General features: G+C 46.5%; 1 pseudogene; it reads right to left on the bottom strand.

Annotated features, from left to right (window-relative positions):
• Positions 1-18162: 18162 nt before the first annotated feature.
• On the bottom strand, positions 18163-18820 carry LOC118009017 (annotated as a pseudogene).
• Between the last annotated feature and the right edge of the window lie 546 nt (positions 18821-19366).

Genomic DNA, 19366 nt, shown 5'->3' with positions numbered 1-19366 from the left:
TTTTTTTCATGCAGGTATGAGAACAATTTAAATCACAGACATGACTCGCACTTGTGTCTCCTATTTTTCTGTTGAACTATGCTGATCTAGACCGAGCTGTTCTATCTTCCTTCCTCTTTTAAGGGAAAGCCCACGGGGAGGTATGTGGTGTGGCGGGAGGGAGCCTCGCAGAGGGATTGTGACCCACCCAGAGAGGCCACGGGCAGACGGCTTGCCAAGCCCCATGGGGCTCCCCGGGGCTCCTGGGGAGAAGGGAGTGTGGAGCAGGTATTCTGTCTGTCACCCTCCTATTTCTCCGTTCCTGGGTCGGCCTCCCTAGCCGACTTTGAGCTTCCCTAGAGAAAGAAAATCTTGTTTGATTCACCCTTATATCCTCAGTGCCAGGCACCGTGCCTGCCGTAGAGTAAGCACTGGAAAGCATGCACTGAATTAATGAAGGAGGGGAGGGAGAGGACGGGGAGAGATGAGAACTGTGCTGAGATGGGGCCGGCCTGCCTGCGTGGCCACAGCACTCAGAATATTTGGAGATTTTAATCCTCCAGGGCTTTAGACTGTCATCTCCAGAGAGCCGGGAGACCAAACTCTTCTATACCTCTCAGTGGTGGGGAGACGACTGGGAACGGGCAGTGAGGACACCGGAATGTCATCCTCTCCTGCCTCCTTCCCCCTCTCGGAGGGGCAGATTCTGCCCATTGCCGCCGTCGGCCTGCTAGCTCGGGCCTGGTCCTCCCCACAGGCACGTACACCTGGGCGAGGGCTCATCGGGCCTTCGCACACCCAGGCCGGGATGGGGAAGGCTGCTGTGGCAGCCTGGGGAAGGAGGAAATGTTCCACTATTCCTGCCTGGCTCCGCCCTTGCCCAATTCAAGGGTCAGAGACTCTCAGGAGCACTCTTCTCACACACCTCCACTCTCGAGGTGGGGTTCTCCTGGCAGGTTCCCACAGTGCCCGCCTCCTCCTGCCTGGCAGAAGGCAACGTACGGATGCAGGAGGGTCAGGGAGTGCCTGTGAATTTGGGAAGCACCCCGGAGGAGCTCCAAGGGTCGGATGGTTAGGACTGCATGCTGAGGCCTCCAGCAGAACGTAAGCACCAGGGCTCTGGAGCTGGAATGCCTGGGCTCAGATCTCAGGTTCTCCACTTGCTGTGTGTGACCTGAACTAGTTAACTAACCTCTTTAGACCTTAGCGTCCTTACCTCTAAAATGGGCACAATACAGGTTTCCTGCCCTTACGATGGTTCCGAGATTCAATGACTGAGAACCAATCGAGGGCCTAGCACTGTGCCTGGCACATGGCTGACACCGTGTTTACAAACCCTCGCTCCACGGCTGGGGACGTGAAGCCCCGAGAGGAGTAATAACTAAGACTCAGTTATAAAGACGAAAAAATATATTTTTTATCATTTGGGGTTTTTTCTTTTAGCTTTTATTATGGAAGATTGCAACCATATAAAAATGGAAAGAATAATATAGTAAACTCCTACGTACTCATTACCCCACTTCCGTGATTATCAACGCCTGGCCCACTGAGTCTCATCTACAGCCCTGCCCTACCCCGGGGTTCTTCTGAAGCAAATCTCAGCTATCACATCATTTCATCTATAAATATTTCAGAATGTATCTCTAAGAGATAAGGACTTAAAAGTAGTTCTACTGTCATTCTTACACCTAAAAAATTTAACGACAGTGTGTCAATGTCATCAAATATCTGATCGTTCAAATTCTCCTGTTGTCTCATTTCAGAAAGAATCTGCTTAAATTGGGGTTCCAAATACAGCCTATATAATGCACATGATTGATGTTACTCCAGTCTTTTTTAAATGACAGGTACTCCTTTTTCTCTTTTTCCCCCCCTTGCACTAAATTTATTCGTTGAAGAAACCAGGTCATTTGTCTGGGAGAGTTTCCCACAGTCTGGAGTTCGCTTTGTATCTCTCTCCGTAGAAACTTGATGCGATTCAGGTTCAACATCTGGGACAATTACTCCACACGTGGTGGTGTGTTTTTCTATCAAGAGATACGCATTGTAAGCAGCCGTTGATAATCAACGCTCAGATCCATGATTTCTTTAGGGGTTGCAAAACAGTGATAGTCTGTAATTCCTCCTGCGTCTGCTAGCCGAAACACCTTTACTAAGAGAAACCTCCCTTGGGGCACCTGGGTGGCTCAGGATTCCCCAATCCCAGAATACCCTAGAAGCTTAAAAAAGAAAATACAGGGGCGTCTGGGTGGCTCAGTCGTTAGGTGTCTGCCTTCGGCTCAGGTCATGATCCCCTGGTCCTGTGATTGAGCCCCACATCGGGCCCCCTTTCTGTCAAATAAATAAAAAAATCTTGGGGAAAAAAAAGAGAGAGAAACCTCCCTCTCTCAACTACTTCGTTAACCTGAGTTAACTTTTGTAAACTATACAGGAAAAGCAGGTCAGGGCTTGATTCTTTTCCCTTTCTTTACGGTTTTCAAAATAATGAGTTACTTTTCTTAACATCTCCAAAAGTGATCCATTTTTTAAAGATCATAATCGCATGGATTTAAATATATTTGGAGGGCTTCAACTCATTGTCACTATAGCTAGCATATACTTTTTAATTGTTTTCTGGCTTAAGTTTATTGAATGAAGGCAATAAAAATAAGGGGCAACATGGGAAAGCCAAGAGAACTCTGACCTTGGAGCCGAACAGCCTGGGGTGGAAATCTTAGCTCTACCACTTACAAGTTTGGTGACCTCGGTCAAGTTACTTAATTAATTTCTCTTTTCTTCTATCTCTTCATCCCCCAAATAGAGAAGCAGTTAATAATAACTAACATTTATTGAGTGCTTGCCATCTTCCAAGCATTGTGCTAAGTACTTTAAAGACATGATGACATTTCATCTTCATATCAGCTCAGTGAGGTAGGAGCTATTCTTATCCCCATCTCAGAGAGGAGGAAGACACTGAAGCAGAGTGGTTGAGCGGTTTGTCAAGGTTACACAGTTAGAGGAGTGCCTGGGTGTCTTAGTCGGTTAAGCGGCTGCCTTCGGCTCAGGTCATGATCCGGGGGTCCTGGGATCAAGCCTCACATCGGGCTCCTTGCTCAGTGGGGAGTCTGCTTCTACCTCTCCCTCTGCAGCTCCCCCTGCTTGTGCTCTCTCACTCTTCTCTCTTGCTGTCAAATAAATAAAAAATCTTTTTAAAAAAAGTTTATACCCCTGGAAAGTGGTAGAGCAGGGACTTGAACCCAGGGCATTTTGGTGCCAAAGCATGCTGTCATCCAGTGGTTATTGTGGAGATTTGAGATGATGATGATGATCATTCATCATATGCCTACTACATGCCAGGCATCATGCCAGATACTTGGCCTGACTCCACCAAAGCCCAGGCTTTTAGCTAGCACCCTATTTTCACAGTATGGCCTGTAGTTGCATAATTAGTGAGAATTATCAGTGGTTGTAGAAGTAACCCCCATTAGAGTGAGGGATTGGGCAAGGAGGTAACCAGGAAAAAGGCAGGCTCAGACAGGTTAGAAGTTCAGGGCAGGTTCCAGAGCTCGAGCAGGGCTGTCCTTGGCTCTTGGCACTTCCCCTCAAAAACGGAGGACAGTCACTTGGGGGAGGGTGCAAATCTACTGCAGCTGTGGTCTCTCCCTCCCCGGGCTTCCCTCACCTGCTGAGATGGAGATCTCTTCTCCAAGAATGCAGCTGTCCTTGGCCAGTTCTATTTACACTGCCATTATGGCTCTCATCCTAATTGCCTTATTCATCAGTAAGGGCAGGAAAGTTCCCTCTGCTTTCCCAAAGACTTCCCTCGGGTAGCCTTTGAGGATAGGCCAGGACCTCCTGGGCTGGTGGGGAGGGCAGAGATCCTGGGCGCAGCTGGGATACAGGAGGTATTGAAAAGCACACTCCGAGCGGCAATATTAGCTCTCATTTCCTGAGCACTTGCCGTGTGCCAGGCAGGGGTCAGGCCCCGTGTTATCTCAGTTCATCCTCACGGTGCCCCGAAGAGGTGGGTCTTGTTATTATCTCTATTTTGCAGATGAGCAAACCAATGCTAAGAGAGGTTAAGAAACTTAGCCCGAGGTCACTCAGGTGGCAGAGCCAGGAGTCTAACCCAGACCGCCAAACTCCACCTCGGGTATAGGGAGACAAGGAAGCAGGTGATGCAAAGGGGGGGGGGGGGCATTCCCAGCAGGAAGAATGGTCTGTGCAAAGGTGTGGAGGCATGAAAGGGTATAGCCTATTCAGGGTGGTGACTAACTCTGGCCAGAGTGAAGGGTGTGTAGGGAGGAGTGGCAGCACATGGATTTGGGGGTTGGGAGGTGCTGGGTAGAAGAACCTCAGCTTTCAGGAGTGCAACTTTGTTCTCGAAGGTTGGGGGGCCATGGGAGGCGTTGAGCAAGAAGGCTGATGCATGATAACTTGGGTTTGTATGATGATCTGTGGTTTGCCAGGAACTACCAGAGGTACATGTCACATGGAAGCCTCACGTGGATCCTGGAAGTTAGCCCATTTTACAGATTAGCAAACAGACTTGGAATGGTTATGGGATATGCTCAGGCCACAAAGCAATTAATGACGGGCCCCAAGCCCAGTGCTCCAGACACCATAGGAGTTTACTCCCCAAATCAGGGCATAATGAAAGAAAGAGGCAGGGGCATCCTTCAGGTCCTGATTCCTCCAGCCCTGCTCCTGCTCAGTCCTATTGGGGAGTGCGAGATGAAGATCAAATGGGTTGATGCCTAGGTCCCAGGCATCTCTGCTTACAAAGACTACCACAGTAAGTAATAAGAACCAATTCACTGAATTCCAACTATGTGCTAGTTTAGTTGGGTTAGGAGAAAGCTAGACAGAGATCAATACCACCAGGGACTCTGATAATTAATATTCTGACCTGAGGGCCCCCACACTGGATTAGGAGGTGCCCAGATCTGCCTGAAGAGTTAGAAAGGACCCCAGTGGGAGAGAATTGCCAGAATGCTGGCTTGGGCCCTAACTATGCCCTTCTGGGGCCCTGCCTGGGGACCGCAGGAGAGAAGGGGCTTTTATATTAGAAGCCTTAGCAAGCATTTCAAGCTCACTCAGAAGGTCCAGGGAAAGGACTCTGATTGGGGTATTTCATTTTGTTTGTTTGTTTGTTTTTTAGATTTTATTTATTTATTTGTTAGAGAGACAGAGAGAGCACAAGCAGGGGGAACGGCAGGCAGGGGGAGAAGCAGGCTCCCCGTTGAGCAAGGAGCCTGATGCAGGACTCGATCCCAGGACCCTGGGATCATAACTGATTGAGCCACCCAGGCATCCCTGATTGGGGTATCTTAATGAGTTCCATGGGAAACTCCAAAATAGAAACAACTAGATTATCAAGGTCCCTTCCAGATCCAGTTCAAGTTCAATACAACACACATTTATCGAGCACCCACTATGCCAGGTGCTATTCCGTAGGTTGGGGATACAGTAGTCAACAAAACAACAAGATAAATAAGTAAAATTTCTGGGAAGGAAAAAAGGAGCACTGGGCAAGGGCAATGAGGAGGGCAAAAAACACTCCTCATTGGGGAGAAGTTACAGCATTTGGCAGCGTGGGCAAGGGCCAGGCCCACTGTGAAGGTGACTTGAAGGAGGCCAGGAGTAGCTGGGTGGACACCTGGCAGAAGGGCATTCTGAAGATTCAACAGCCAGCAGCACAAAGGCCCTGCTGTGGGAGCATGCGCGCAAGGGAGCCAATGTGACTGGAGCCGGGGGCCAGAGTTGGGGCTGCACTGGGGAAGGGGACAGCCATGGAATGAGGCTCCACAATGCTAAGGCATATTCAGCCCTGCCCGAGCATCTTGACCTTGATCTCGATCCTGAACCCGTCCCTGCCCTAACTCCTTTCCCACTGAACTTTAATTTTAGGGACCCACCTGTATCCTAATTGCCAAAACTGCTAAATCGAACATAAGGTTACATGCCTAGGTATGCATTTGGTATTTTACCTCCTTAATCCTGAGTGTCTCCAACCTGTCCTAGTCTTCTGTCCCACCCAGGTACCTGCACTTCCTTTCCTGACTCCTCTGTGGCCTGAAGGTAAGGGAGCAGAGCAGCTGGGGAACGGTGGCCAGGGTTATCCTCATTGCTCCGGGGAAGCAGTGGTTTAGGGTATAACATCCAGGAAAGAGAGGACCCCTGCGAGTAACTTTCCCTGGAATACTCATTTATAAGCACCTACTCTTAGCTCCTGACTGGGACTCTCAAGGGGAATAAGACTGTCCCTGCCTTCTGGGGGCCCAGCCTGGGGCGGGGTGGGAGGGGAGAAGCTGGGTAGGGAAGGAGACAGACACACAGAAAATTCTAATTCATATACAGTGGATCGCTTAGGATTCTCCAGTGGGCGGCATTGTGAGAAGGAGGAGAGGTAGGTGACCCCCAGGGTTGCAGAGTTCAGTCAGCCCTTGCGGAGGACCCTGTGCAAATCCGTTAACCTCTCTTCCCAGGCCCTGAGAAGCGCTGAGCTTTATTTGTAAATGAATGCACTGCAGTTTCCTTGCATGTAAATGGAAGTAATAATACCCACTTCTGAGCTCACTCTCCTGTCGTCCGCCTCTGACTGTCCCCTCAGCAATGCCTGCACGTCTCCCCACTGTGGCGTCCGGTGTACCACCAGCTCATATCTGCTGAAAGGAGGATCGTAGCAGCCAGCGGATGTGACCTTGGCCGCAAAGGGCAGCACACAGCTGATGCGATGGTCATTAAAGTGTCCTACAAATGTAAGCTGTGATGGCCGATCAATGGCTAGGGTTGCCAACTTTAGCAAATAAAACCCCAGGACACCCAGTTAAATTTGAATTTCAGATAAACAACTTTTTTTCTTTAGCGTAAGTATGTCCCACACAGTATTGGGGACCGCAGGGGAGGCAGATTTCTAGGGTTGTTTGGCCGGGCCTGAGAATCAGATTGACATAAGACAGATGAACGGGAGCAAAGCACACACGTATGTAAGTTTCCCAGGACACACGAAGCCTCGTAAGGGAGCGGAGACCCGAGGCAATGGCGAAACCACATGCTTTTATACTGGGTGGAACAGAGAGAGGCAAATGGGGAGAAGTAACCAAACCAAAATAAGGGGAGGCAAGGAAGTCAACTTATTTTAGCAAAGTCTTTTGGCTTTGACTCACCTTTGAAAAATGTTTCCTGTTTTCCTGGTACAGGGAGAGCATCTTCCACACAGGGAAGAAAAGGGAGGTGAGGCTGCTCTTCTTGCGTCTGCTGTTTTTCAAGGGCCTTTATTTAGCTCAAAATAATCTTCCCGTCAGAGTGGCACCTTGGCATGTTCTGCCACCCTTCAGGACACATTTATACAAAAATGTGATTTGTTTGTCTGAAATGCAAATGTAACCGGGCATCCTGGATTTTATCTAGAAACCTCTTTGATGACAGTTTATTGGCTGGCTGGGCGTGACAGGGATGTGGGGCCAGGAAACGGCTCGGCAAAGGCTGTGTAGACCTGAATCGAATGTGAGGATGAGTTGCCAACACGTCCGCCGGGGCCGTGACATGATTGTCTTAGGCCCTTATCTGTTAGCAAATCCCTCACACTCAGGCCTGCTTGAGGCTCCCAGTCAGCCTCTCTTCCCTCCAGGTCTGGATGCCCCGTCCTGCTATATCACCCACCTGGATGCTGCCCTGGGTGAATGGTAACATTAATACCACTTAGCACATGCTCACGGAGTGCCAGGCACCATGCTGGGTGCTCTAGGGATGTGAGCTAACAAAGCCCAGCTCTCTCCTCAGGGCACCACGCTATGGCCTCTTCAAAGACTCAAGCATCCAGGATGGTGAGGGAAGGAGCAGGAGTGGACCTGGAGTATCCTGAAGTGGCCTCTCACTCTGTCCCAGGCACTGTGAGAATTCATTGAGTTGTCACAAAAATCTTGTGAAGTTCACTCTCTAGGACACTCTGGGAGTGAAGTATCTTGCCCTAGTCACAGAGATTAAGCGATGGAGCAGGGATTTGAACCCAGGTCTGTCTCACCTCAAAGCCTAAGTAATTTTGCTCTCCTTTGGGCATGTGCGTTGTGGGATGACGCGTGTGCATGCTCGCACATGCGTGGTCACTTCTAATCTTCAGAGTAGGGCTTTCCAGGCCTCTGCAGGCCTCCCTCTCTGGATTTAGGGCCTTGGAGACGGGCACACTCCGGCAGTGCTCTCCCGGGGCTGGTTTTCCCAGGGGCTTGTGCTATCTGTCCACTGACCCTCAATCAGCAGCTTCTCTTGGGCCTTGCCTTCCATGCCAGCGATTCTAGGGATGACAGGCAGTTGGTTCCCAGGCCTTTGGGCCTTGGGCTGAGGAGATGGGGGCATGAATGGTGAGCGGGGGGTGTAGGGTTGGCACTGGAGAGACTGATGTACACCACGGATGCCTCCACCTCCCGCTCTTGCTCACGCTCTCAGGCATACTCTCTGTAATGCCTGGAATCAAACAGCATTAAAGCTGGAAGAGACCTTAGGAACCATCTAGGCTTACCTCCTCGTTTTATAGAGGGAGGAACGGAAGCCCACAAGGCAGAAATGAATTGTTAAGATCCCTCATCCAGCTAACGGTACAGAGATTTGGGACCCAGGTTGTCTACCTCCCAGCCCAGTGCTCCCATCCACGCCTGTCTCTTCCAGTGCATTGGCATCCATCCTGACATATTAGGACCAAAAGGAACTTTAGGTTAGGGAAAGTGCTGGGAATGCTAGTGAAAGGTCTAAGCATTTCCACTTCAATCGACAGAGAAAAGAGAATATTCAATAAATGGTGTTGGGACACCTGAATTATTGTTGGGGGTGGAAATAAAGATGAGACCTAAACAAGTTCTATTCGGATCAAAGATTTAAGTGTAATACATAAAACCATAGAAGCTCCACAACAAAGTGTGGATGAATTGATTTATAATTTCTAACACTATGAGACAGGTGCTATGATTATCTCCACTTTATTTTTTTTTTAAGATTTTATGTCTTTATTTGAGAGAGAGAGAGAGCACTAGCGGGAGGAGGGGCAGAGGGAGAGGGAGAAGCAGACCTCCCACTGAGCAGGGAGCCCAATGCGGGACTCGATCCCAGGACCCCGGGATCATGACCTGAGCTGAAGGCAGACGCTTAAGCAACTGAGCCACCCAGGGGACCTATTATCTCCACTTTATAGATGAGGACCCAAAAGCAGTTTAAAAAGATAGTCAAGGGCGCCTGGGTGGCTCAGTCGGTTAAGCGACTGCCTTCGGCCCAGGTCATGGTCCTGGAGTCCCGGGATCGAGTCCCGCATCGGGCTCCCTGCTCGGTGGGGAGTCTGCTTCTCCCTCTGACCCTCCTCCCTCTCATGCTCTCTGTATCTCATTTTCTCTCTCTCAAATAAATAAATAAAATCTTAAAAAAAAAAAAGATAGTCAAAGCATATAGACAAGTAGTTTACAGAAAAAGAACTATCAAGAAATCAATAAAAATATCAATATATTTATTTAATATAAATAAAGCCAATAAACATTGTGAAGGATGTTTGATATGACTCATAACTGAAGAGACACAAAGTCCAACTAGAATTTAGGCATCACTTCTGCACCTCTCTGCTTGGCACCATTTGTCAATACTCAAGCTCTGATGGCTTGGAGAAACACCCTGTTCTGTAACCGTTCCTCTATTCAGAGTTCTATGTTGGTATCTGTTCATGTTGGCAGAAAACTGTGCAGTTGAACCACGTCAGCTTAGCTGACCATATGCAAAGATGCCTTCAGCCCAGTTCCAGTTTAATGTTATACTCTTAGCATCCACTGATGTTTGGTGGAAGAAATGACCATATAAAAATCACTGCATTGTTTTTGTCCCGGAAAAACTACCCCTAAATTGGGTGTTATGCACAAACAATGAATCATGGAACACTACATCTAAAACTAATGATGTAATGTATGGGGATTAACATAAGAATAAAAAAAAATATTTTTCTTGAAGAATATGGGAAATACAGAGAATTCAATATGTTATGCCGAGAATAAACAGGGAAGAACTAGAAAAACAAACAAACAAACAAAAACTACCCCTAAATGCATTATTTACTCTGGTAGTCTATATTACTTATAGAAGGAAGGACCCACCCAGCAAATTCTCTTTATTATTTACTACCGGGAAAAAATGATCTCTCCTGAAAACCTGGTATGTTTTATTTTACCAGATAATGGTAATTATACAACCCTTCCTGTTTCTTTTTGCCTTGGCTACCAAGAAGCTCAGAGCCATATTTTATGGTCCATTACAGCAACGACATAACTAGGGAGGTTGACATCTGACTTCTTAACCCAATCTGACCTCATTTTAGCTCCATTTTTCTCTCTCTCCTTCAACTGGTTTCTCTCCTTCCATCTGCTTTTCAATTTTTTAGTTCGAGTTTAACAAAATTATTGTAAATGTGTAATTAGTTGGAAGCGATCTCAAAATCTTTTGGAAGCAGGCAGATGTAAGTAACAAAAGTCAAATCCCCTCATTTTATAAATGGGAAAACTTAAGTCCTCTGGAGATTAAGTGATTTACTCCCATCACTCTGTTACTTAACACTGACCTCTGTATACAGGTGACTCTGACACTCTATTGTAAGCTCTTTAGAATTGTATTTATCTTTGAGACCCTGATGGCCAACTCTAAGCCAGGTATATGGTAGGTGCTCAATAGATGTATATCTTAGTTGAAAGCAACATAAGTACTATAAGGAAAGAGACCACTTTTGCATGGAGCAAGGTCTGGCAGGTAGCAGGTGCCCATGAGAACTGAATTGGCAACAGGGCATGGCTGCAGCCTCTGACCCCACCCTGCCACAGCCTAGGCCTCCAACACTTAGGCCTCTTTGGGCTGGAACCCAGAACAATCAATCTGCCTCACATCCCAACTCTGCCTTTATCTCTGCCCTTCTCCCTCAGCCCTTTTGCCTGGTCCAATCAGCTCCCAAATCTTTTTGAGTTTCACCCTGGGTGGAGACTGGCATATCTGACCTCCTGGTCTCCTGGCCGTGAGATGCCTGAGGGGTAGGAAATGGCATCACCTTTGAACCTTGTGTAGCACCCAGTAGAGGTAACTGGTGATGAGGAGGAGGAGGAGGAGGAAGAGGAAGAGGAAGAGGAGGACCCAGGGTCATGGCTTTCTCTGTCCTTTAACACTCAACTGATATGTGTTGAGCAGAGGGGACAGCAGAGATTGACAGGGTCACTCTTCTGCCACTTCCTAGCCTTCCTTCCAGGCTGGGAGACAAAAATATGAGACAAAGCAAGGAGGTCAAGCTGGACCATGAAGATGAGGTGAAGGGGACAGGCTTCCTCTGTCATGCCATCTTCTACAGTGTGACACTGAGCTGGTTTCCCATTGGGTGCCCCCTGACCAACATCTCTATCCCTGGCTCCCCACCTGGCTCTTTTCCTGAGCAGCCTCTGTGGAGATGTGTAGAAAGAGAGCCAAGGTCTGGGCAAGGCCTTCCGACCCAGATTTCCTGGACTGGCAGGCAACCCATGTTGAGAAACTGTGTGTGGGCAAGCTTGGGCAGACACACCTGGCAAGCCACAGGGAACCTCGGGCCTGGAGCACCCCTACCCAGTCACAGCCAGAGACCTAGCCCCATGCAAGGATGATGATTGTGCTCTAGGGAGATGCTTGCCCTTCATTCGCATTCTGGACTTCATCCTTGCAGCCCACATGAGAGTGCTGGGGGACGGGAGGAGTGTCTCAGATGGTCTCCCTGTCCTGGTCTCTGCCTAGATAAAGCGTTTGCCTTGCATTGCATGCTCCAAGAGGTTCCTTGTGTCTGGATGGTGACTTTTCACACTGCTCAGGCAATTCCAGGACGATGGAAAAGGCAGTGAGCACCACAATTCCAGCTGAAATGTGGATTCCACACCTTATTCTCTTTTGTTGGTAGCAGAATTACCAGGTTGAGTGAAAAGTGGTTGATTGGGGGAGTGGGGGTGTTGGGATCTGAACATTCTGGAAACTCTTGCCAACTTCTATAAGAATGATGACCCAGCGTGTAGTACCAGGCCCACTCTTAACTTTTGCGGGACCCAGGTAAGGTTCCCAGACCATGTGTTTAAATATGGGAGAGTTATCAGTTAAGCTGACAAAGTGTCAAAGTGTTAAATAAAACATGTTCTATCAGCCTACCTTGATGATATACTTTCACAATGACAAAAAATTTTTAAATATGTAAAGTTATGGTTATTATAGAGCTGAAAATTGACAAAACATTGGAAGACTAAATTAATTATTATTGTGCTTGTCTGGGAGTGCTGTTGATGGGCTGGCAATGTTCAGTTGAGTAATAAATTTATACGTAATTATGCAGAATTCATAAGTGATGACATGTTTGTTCAATAAAATTTATTTTTCTTGCCTTTGTCATAGGAAAATCACTGATTATATGGTTATAATTAAGATTTTCACATAATTTGTGTTCTGTTGGCAGTCATGCCAAATTAGACAACCTTCCCTGAGTCATTATAGTTCTTTAGTTTTTTATTAACTTCAATTTGGAGAAATTTCACTCTGCTGAGGCTGGAAATTATCAATATAATTCTCAAAGCAATACTTGGATTCAGAATGCAGCAACGGATTTTATGTATCATGTACAAACAAAATAATGGGATGGCATACAATACATTATCACGGTCATAAAAAATTACAAATTTTTTTTTCATTATATAAATTGCTATTCCTTATATGGTGAAAATTTCTAAAAGTAATAACTAGATCTATAGAATAGCAGTTTTAATTTTTTAAAAAATTTTTAAATAAAGATTTTATTTATTTATTTATTTATTTGAAAGAGAGAGTGCAAGTGCAAGTGGGGGAGCAAGCAGACTCCACGCTGAGCACAGAGCCCAACACATCCCATGACCCCGAGATCATGACCTGAGTGGAAATCAAGAGTCAGACTCTCAACTGACTGAGGCACCCAGGCGCCCCTCAAACATTTTTGTCAGAACGCCTTTACACTCTTAAAAATTATTGAGAATTCCAAAAAACTTTTGCTTATGTGAATTATAATATCAGTATTTATCATATTATAAATTAAAACTGTTAACTTTTATTATTACTTTACTTTTAAGTAGGCTCCATGCCCAGTGAACCCAAGACCCTGAAATCAAGACCTGAGCTGAGATCAAGAGTCTGATGCTTAACCAACTGAGCCACCCAGATGACCCAAAACTGATATCTTTTATTTTTTTTTCAAGATTTTGCTTATTTATTCATGAGAGACAGAGAGATAGGCAGAGGCAGAGGGAGAACCAGGCTCCCCGCGGAGCAGGGAGCCTAATGCGGGACTCGATCCCAGGACCCTAGGATCATGACCTGAGCCCAAGGCAGATGCTTAACCGACTGAGCCACCCAGGCGTCCCAAAAAAACTGATAACTTTTAAAACACACAAGCACACATTCCATTAGCTATCAGAGCAGTGATGACACCACACGCCAAGCAGCCTCTGGGGAAACACTGTCCGCACAGGAAAGAGTTGGCGTGAAAAGGGCAAATAATGTCTTATTATTATGAAAATAGTTTTGACCTTACAGACCCTCTGGAAGGGCTCAGAGATCCCCAGGAGTCCTTCGACCACACTTTGAGAACTGGGGCTGTCGAACAATGTAAAGAATTGGTATCATGCACCCTACATGTTACGCCTAGACCTATAAATATACAAATATAAGAGTTTTAAGAACTAGTCTCACTGAGGCGCCCGGATGGCTCAGTCAGTTATGCAGCTGACTCTTGATTCCAGCTCAGGTCATGATCTCAGGGTCCTGGGATCGAGCCTGCCATGCGGCTCCGCGTTGAGCGTGGAGTCTGCTTCAGGATTCTCTCTCTCCTTCTGCCCGTCCCTCCACCTGTGTGCTCTCTCTTTCTCTCTCAAATAAATAAATCTTAAAAAAAAAAAAAAAAAGAATTAGTCTCACAAAACATTCCCCAACTGCTGTGTGCAACATTTGTGAATATTGCACTAATTCCTGAGTACCTGCAAAACCACGAATAAGAACATGAAGAGAAGCAAGAAAATGGACCTGTTTTGATGTGCTTTGTAGTGTGTCAAATTCAGAAATGGCTCTCAACCTCGCAGAGCTTCGGTTTTCTCTTTTGTGGAATGAGGGTGGTATCCACCTATGATTCCCACCTAGTTCTGTGCATTGCTTGACGACAGGCCCTGTCTTTGACCCCTCTGTCCCCAGCACCCAGGCAGTGCCTGGCCCGGAGCAGGAACTCACTAAACATTGTCAAGGTGAGCACGCGACTCCTGGCTGATGACGAAGGCTGCCCTTGTGTGCACCTTGGAGTCAGGCAGGTTAGTTGGTGGAAGGCCCACCACTTCCAAACCTAGAAACCTGGGTAAGCTGCTAACTTGTCAAGAGCTCAGTTTCATCATCTATAAAAGGGAGTAATAATACTAGCAATTATCTCTCTTGGTTGTTGAGAGGAGCAAATGGGATGACCTATATAAAGCACTTGGCACCTGACACATAGAAATCACTCAAACTATTTACTCTACTAGGTAAGCAACTTCAATATGGGGCAGATAGGTTTATTATAAACCAACTCCTAGCTTGGCAAGGGCAAGCACTGTTTCTCAAGTACAAGTAAACTCTAGAACTGAGCTCCCAGGCCTAACACATAGAAGCTGCTCACCAAACAGGTAGTTGAATGAATGAACAAATGAATACATGAATGGATGAAAGTTCTTCCTATGCTAAAGTACTTTTTGGGGTTTTTTTAGATTTTATTTATTTATTTGCCAGATAGAGAGAGAGAGCACAAGCAGGGGGAGCGGCAGGCAGAGGGAGAAGCAGACTCCCCACGGAGCAAGGAGCCCAATGTGGGGCTCAATCCCAGGACCCTGGGACCATGATCTGAGCCAAAGGCAGACGCCCAACCGACTGCACCACCCAGGCGTCCCTCTTATGCTAAAGTGTTATACTTTCTGCCCACTGGCAGTGTGGACCTGCTTAGCTTCTTTGGCTCCCAAATATTGAGAATCGCGTTCTTGCCTTGGTCCTCTCAGCTCCTGGCTCTGCCCTGTTGCAGAAAGTAAAAAGCAAATTGCTTTTGAATTATTCGGTGACCTGTTGATATTGCCTCCCGCTGCCCCTGGATTCACTGGATTCTCCCATGAATAACCAGAAAATTGGCAAAAATGGGATTTTTTTCTCTACCATTTTATCTAAATTAATGTTTATGCTTTTAATTAATACATGTTCATCATAGAAAAGTAATTCTTAAAAAGAAAACACAAGACAAAGAAAGTCAAGCTAACTCCACCAAGCAGAGAACTATCAGTAACATTTTAGCTTCTCTACCTCCACTTGGATATAAAGATGGGGTTATAAATAACTTTTTTTTTTTTTTTTACAAAATCAGGTTCTTAGTGTGTTTGCTTTTTTCCCTTAATGTATTTTGAACATCTTTCCATGTGATGTTCTCTCCTACAACTGTAGAGATCCTATTATTGGACACTGGCGTGGTTTCCATTTTCTCTCTATCGTAAATAATGTTACCATCACCATTGATTGTTTTCTGTGCATACACATGATGAACACTCGCTGGTTTACAGTAAGAACATATTTTCAGTATTCAATGGGATGGTGACCATCATCGGAGCCTACTTCTTGCCCAGATTCTTGCATGACCTCCCAACTGGGGCCAGCTTATTCTCTCCAGCACTCTTCATGGCTCCTCCTTGTCCCCCATGTAGTCTAAGCTGACATTCAGGCCCTCCAAAGGTCTATACCAGTCATCCGCAACACTGGCTACACTCACCCCATCTTTTCCCACCTCCTTTGCTGATGTGTCCCCTAGCCCGTGACATCATCCTGGTGAAAACGTGGGAGGTGCTTTTTCTTCTTTTTAAAAATATTTGTTTCCAAACTTACTATGATAAGCATGTTGGCGAAGGTCACCAAAAAGTTGTGACCACCAGTTGACCCATGATCTGGACCCAGGTGATAGAAGCTTCTTCCCCCTTCCCCTGTCCTTGGAATATGGTTCTGCTTATCTTTCCCAGTTCCAGAAGCAGCTCTAAGGACATAGCCTTTGAGGTAATGGTGTTGAAAACACCCACATGGTATACGTGACTGAATCCAGTTAAGGCCTCTTTAAAAACTTTTAAGATTTAGTGGGCAGAAGGAAGGGAAAAATGGGGGGTGCGGAATCGGAGGGGGAGATGAACCATGAGAGACTATGGACTCTGAGAAACAAACAGGGTTTTGCGGGGGGGAGGGGGGATTGGTTAGCCTGGTGATGGGTATAAGGAGGGCACGTACTGCATGGAGCCCTGGGTGTTATACGAAAACAATGGATCGTGGATCACCACATCAAAAACCAATGATGTATTGTATGGTGACTAACATAACATAATAAAATTAAAAAAAAAAAGATTTGGTGGGCAGGTGCAGGGATCCCTTTGTCTTTCTGCTGCCCAAAACAAGCCTGGTGGGTAAGTTCCCTTTGTTTATTAAAACCATCACCTTCCAACCTAGAGTGGCCTCCCTCCACGTTGGGGGCCAATTTCAGATATCACCCAAGAAGCTCCCAGGAAAGTTATGAACCAACACTAGCTTTTTTTATCGAGTGACAATTCACGTAACATAAAATTCACCCTTTTAAAGTGCACAATTCAGTGGTTTTTAGTATATTCACAAGGTCGTACCACCATCACCACCCTCTAATTCCAGAACATCTTTCATCACTCCAAAAAGAAATCCTGTACCCGTTAGCAGTCACTCCCCATCCTCCCTCTCCCTGGCCCCCAGCACCACTAATCTACTTACTCTCTCTGTGGATTTGCCTACCAGGATATTTCATATAAATGGAATCATGAAATGGGTGGCCTTTTTTTTTTTTTTTAAGATTTTATTTATTTATTTGACAGAGAGAGACACAGCGAGAGAGGGAACACAAGCAGGGGGAGTGGGAGAGGGAGAAGCAGGCTTCCCGCGGAGCAGGGAGCCTGATGCGGGGCTCGATCCCAGACCCTGGGATCATGACCTGAGCCGAAGGCAGACGCTTAACGACTGAGCCAATGGGTGGCCTTTTGTGTCTGGCTTCTTTCACTAGCATGATATCTTCAAGGTCCATCCATGTTGTAGCAGGTGTCAGAATTTCCTTCCTTTTTAAGGCTGAATAATATTTCGTTGTATGGCCATATCACTGTGCTTATCCATGAAGCTGTTGATGGATACTTGGATTGTTTCCACTTTTGACTATTGTGAATAAGGCTGCTGTGAATACTGGCACGCAACGATCTATTCAAGTCCCGGTTTTCCATTCTTTGGGGCATGCAGTGGCATAGGAGAGGAATTGCTGGACCATATAGTCTATATTGAGTTTTTGAGGCGCCACCACTCTGTTTTCTACAGTGGCTGCCCCATTTTATATTCCCACCGGCAATTTATGAGGGTTCCATTGCTTCACACATTGTTAACACTTTTTATTGTCTGTGGTTGTTCTTTATTACAGCCATCCTAGTGAGTGTGAAGTGGTATGCCATTGTGGTTTTGATTTGCATTTTCCTAACGACTAATGACCCTGCGCACCTTTTCAAGTACTTATTGGCCCTTTTCTATATATTTATAGAGACATACCGATTTTCCCTCTCTATATATAAATATTTTTAGAAAAATATCTATTCAAATCTTTTGCCAATTTTTAAGTTGGGTTATTTGTCTTTTTATTTTGGGGTTGCAAATGTTCTTTGCAGATATTGGATACTAGACTCTTATCAGAGAGATGACTTCAAGTACTGTCTCCCACTCTATCCGTTTTCTTTTTTCATTTTCTTGATGGTGTCCTTTGAAGCACAAAAGTTGCTTGTTTTTTTATGGTACAAACTCACACATTTATTAGTGACCAAACAGAGAAACTGGAACTTTCCTTCCTGAGCGTACAGGATAAAAACAGATGCCATCACGTTGAGATTTCTTGCTGTCAGACACCCACTCCTTTTTCTTTGCCTTGGAGTCTCTTTTACCCTCCTGGGAAGACAATATCCTATACACCAGTCCAGACTGCTCCCACCAAGAAGGAAGGAAAATTATACAACATCAAGACACTTATCCAACCCGGACCATGTTCATTTTATTGCCTTCGCAAGGCTTACAAACAAGAAATGTAGATCTAGGGGTTTCTTTCCCTCTGCTCCTCGAAAAGCTCATCTATGAAACCCTGAAGAATGGTTCCAGGCCTAGAGGGCTAAGGACATGAACACCAGGGGACTTGATACGTGACGGGGGTGGGGAGTCAACTCTGGCCCCCACCTTGGCGGGCTCAGATGTGTCCACGGCGGAACTGGCATCGATGTCAGCTGATTCTGCCTGGCCAAACTCTGCACGCTGCAGGGACAGCTGCATGTCATAGGCGATCTGCTCTCCTGGGTCATACCGCTTAGGTCAGGGAGCCCGGTGCGGCCAAACTCCTGCTCGCTGACGGTCATCTTCAGCAGAGCGTCGTCTGAGTCTTCAGCCCCAGCTGTGGCGATCCCCGCCTCAGCCGCGGAGGCTGCAGCTGCCCGCCGGGCCTCCTCCTCCTGCCACTTCCGCTGCTCTTCCATAGAGACACGGAGGGCCGGGGCTAGCTCAGGATCGGCACTGGGATCCACTCCGAATTCAAAGTCACCGGCACCACCTTCACCAGCCAGAACTGGAGAACTGATGAGGGCGTCGGCCGAGCTGGGCCCAGGGGGTTGCTGCGGGTCTTAGAGTGACAGACCACGTTGACAGCGTCTTGTTGAGCCTGCAGCCAGGTGGGTAAGAAGTCCCCATTCCGCATGTACTCACTGTTGTCCACGCAAACCATAGTGCTTTCCAACACCATCTTGCCACCTTCCTCCCTCCCCGACCGGTTCTTCTAAAGTTTTTAATTTTTTTTAAGGATTTTATTTACTTATTTGAGAGAGAGAGCATGAGTTAGGGCGGAGGAGCAGAGGGAGAAGCAGACACCCTGCTGAGCAGGGAGCCCGATGCGATGCAGGACTCGATCCCAGGACTCTAGGATCATGACCTGAGCTGAAGGCAGACGCTCAACCCACTGAGCCACCCAGCGCCTCAAAAGTTTTTAATTCGATTTGATTGATTAATGGTGCTTTAGATGTCGTATCTAAGAAAGCACCTACTCCAAGGTCAAAGAGACTAACCCGTATGTTTTCTTTGACAGTTTTATAGTCTCTTACATTAGGCCTTTGATCATTTTGACTTAATTTTAGTCAAGGGGGCTAAATTCATTCTTTTGCATGTTAGACATCCAGGTGTCCCAGCATCATTGGTTGAAAGATTATTATTTCCTCACTGAATTGTCCTGACACCTTCGCTGAAAATCACTTACCCATAAATATATGGGCCTATTTCTGGATTGTCAAGTCCA

Source organism: Mirounga leonina, unplaced genomic scaffold, assembly GCF_011800145.1.
Source record: "Mirounga leonina isolate KUSES-001 unplaced genomic scaffold, KU_Mleo_1.0 Mir_126, whole genome shotgun sequence".
In the NCBI taxonomy this organism is placed as follows: domain Eukaryota; kingdom Metazoa; phylum Chordata; class Mammalia; order Carnivora; family Phocidae; genus Mirounga; species Mirounga leonina.
Note: the sequence above shows the minus strand (reverse complement) of the source record. Positions and strands in the feature narration are given on the sequence as shown.